The sequence below is a fragment of the Haliaeetus leucocephalus genome, unplaced genomic scaffold (assembly GCF_000737465.1).
Source record: "Haliaeetus leucocephalus isolate CR32 unplaced genomic scaffold, Haliaeetus_leucocephalus-4.0 Scaffold120, whole genome shotgun sequence".
In the NCBI taxonomy this organism is placed as follows: domain Eukaryota; kingdom Metazoa; phylum Chordata; class Aves; order Accipitriformes; family Accipitridae; genus Haliaeetus; species Haliaeetus leucocephalus.
The window spans coordinates 1,676,506-1,679,651 of record NW_010972556.1 but is presented as its reverse complement, the minus strand read 5'-3'; positions in this window follow the sequence as shown (position 1 = coordinate 1,679,651).

Below are 3,146 nucleotides of genomic sequence, written 5' to 3'. Positions count from 1 at the left end.
TGGAGGTGTCCATCTAAACACGTACAGGTAACAAAAGCTCAAGAATCTGTCACTTATAGTTACGCCTGCACCCTTAGAGAAACATCTCTTCTAATTTGCAGAGTCTATAATCTGCTTCACAATACAAAGTTGCTAAGCGTTGTACCTAGAAAGGGGCAATAATGCGTGATACACATTTATCATTAATTTAGTTAATACTTTAAGGACCGGAAGTCACAATGGCTTTTTTGGCCATTTATTTATCAGGAGTACTAATCATGACTGCTCATTATTTCTATTTAAGAAGTTGCTTATAAATCATTTTGAATGTGACAAATAAAGATCTGTTGTTGCTCTTAATTGCTTAGAAGTATTCTCAAAAATATTTTCTAGGAATAAGAATAAAAGCATGAGACACATCTTCCTATAAAATGTGTAAAACAACAAAAAGGACCTTAAGAGTAAGCAGCCCTATCTATTACCCCATAACCAATTCATTTTCACATGCCTATAAGCCCCCTTTGCATAAGCATTTTGCTGCAGTGAACCCTTCCTAGGAACAAAGCTTTGTGTTGTTCTTAGTTTTGACGAAGTTGTCTAAACCACAAACCATCACTATTCAAAGCTCATCCAAATTTTCTACCAACAGCTGAAGACAGAACAGCTAGCCTATTTCTCACTCCAGTGGTCAATCAAACTTTATTTGATGAAGTAGAAGGTTATAGGCAGTCTTTAGGAAATAATAATGCTTAGTAAACTTGAAAAACATTTTCCAGACAAACTATTTATTCATTGAAAAATGCAAAAGATTTTTCCCCCTCATCATGGGATTGAATCAACCCTAAATTTGACAGGCTGTTACAGTAGAACATTATCATTTTGTTTTGCATCAAAACCCCCCCAAACCAATAGGAAGTTTTAAAAGCAAAGTATTTATTTTAAAACAATTCTACAAAATATTTCATTTTGAAAAGTTTGAAATGAAATGTGCAATTGTTTTCTATTTTAGGTTTTTAGCCACATATGCTATTATGCTTTTTATACCTTGCTGCGAAAAATGAAATTGCGTTAAGTCCAAACACTGCTTTCTTCTCTAGTAAAGAAAGGCTGTAAATCTTCACACAGCTGTCGTAGTGAGAACCCAGAGTACTTTTTACACAATAATTCATCAATGAACAAGACTTTCAGAGAGATTTAACTATAACCAAACCCAAAATATGGTAAAACTGAAGACAGAAATCAGCAGTCTTGCCAATGAACCAAGAGGAGAACAGGTATTACATCTTTTTCCTTACCTGAGTTCCTGGTGCCTTGCACCAACAGTGCCAGCTTAGAAAAGAGATGAAGACCTACAGAACAATTACTTTGTTCCTTCCTTCACTGTACTGTACATAGAAAAACACTGTTTATTCTCATCTGTGAGAAAAACTCCAGCTAATCAATACATCAGAAGCATATCAACAGCCATATAAATGTAAGTACATGAAAGATTAATTAGCATTTTAAAGAAAAAAAACACACACAAAACACTTCCACATATGTCTTGTAATCTGTGTGCAATGAAGCCAACAGAAAAGCTTCCTTATTAACTTACTGTAAGACTGTAAGACTTACTGTTAGCTGCAAAGTCAGTCAACTTTGCAGACTGGTGGGACCTTGACGTGGTTTGCTGCAGTCTCTTAAATGAAAGGTTGGAGGTTTTGTTTGATTTGGTTATCCGTTAATGAAGGCAGGTCTGGTCTGGTGGCAGAAATGGTCAGAACAAAACGGCCTGTCCACCAGCACCCCCAGAGAGACATGTTATAGAGAGCTGTGGAGGAACAGCTCTTCATACAAATGTAGCTGCCCAATGTGAGCCAAGAAAAATTAAAAATACCTTTGCATTAGACCATAATGGCTCGATGCACTGCAGGTCTCCCTGTGCTGCCCAATAGAGCTGCACAACCTCTCTGCTCTCACTTTGAAGGCAACAGAGTAAGAACCTGGTAAGATGGCACACGCTCGTAATTCATTGTTGTTTTCACTAGGAAACAGAGGACAGAGTCCAGGCCAGGGCAAAATACCTGTCTGCTGCTGCACCCCCTCTGCAAAAGCGGGGCCCCCAGAGAAGGCAAGGTTCCAAATACATTTGACGTTATTTACATCTCTTTGCCTTTTGCCCTCAGTGGTGAGCTCTGGGTGCACAGTGACCCTGGGGAAGCGCGGCCAGCAGACAAGAGCTGCTGAGAGCCTCTGCCCTGCGACACGGGCACCACCCCGACCCAGACTGAGGTTCAGGGCAGCAATTAAAATGGAAAGCCAGAGAATACACCCATGCAGAACAGAAACAGCAGCGACAAGCACAAACTAAGGAAGCAGTTTGCCCTAAAAAAGTAATCAAAGTCTGGAATAGAACCCAAAACCTCCCAAATACCTGGCATGCGACCCACCCAGAGAGTATTGCTGCATTGAATCCCCCTTCACTCCAGCAGACTGGCAGAAACATGTCAAGATGTCAGAGTCCTCAAAAGATATTTCCCAGTTTGTTGGGACCCAAGGTTACATGTATCCTTGAAAAAGAAAAACAACTCAGAGCTTCCTGCATAGCTTCATTTTCCAGTTGCCTTTGCAGTTGGTTTTTTTTTTTAAACTCTTGAGTTTGGCCAAGGAAGTGTTGTTACACAACTTGAGGACACAATTAGCAAACTGATGTTCTGCCAGACCCTTGTTACATTGTGTAAACTTGTCATAAGAAATCAAAATAGTCATCACTCTGGCTCCATGGTTGCTGCTGGGTGGGATTTATGTGAAAAATATGTGAAAGTTATGTGAAAAATACTGGCTTCTACCTTTCAGAGAGCATCTCCTAACCCTCAGCACTTCTAGCTCACTGACGGCAGCCCCTCCAGCCCCAGTGGGATCCCGAGCAGGAGATACCTGGCTTCTCCCAGGCCTGTAGAAACAAACCACAGCTGTGAGCTGCAAGTCAGTGTTTACTGTAGTATAATGCAGATGGCTAAAACCTTCTAGCTAAGAAACTACTTTTGCGCTTTTTCTTAACAGGAAAACAAGGAGTTACTAAAGGAGTTTATAAATTTTAAAATTATTACAAGGAAAGGGCACTTCACACAGTCTACAAGCAGTCTGTGCCATTCATAATCAGAGAACAAGCTAGCAGAGAAGTACCA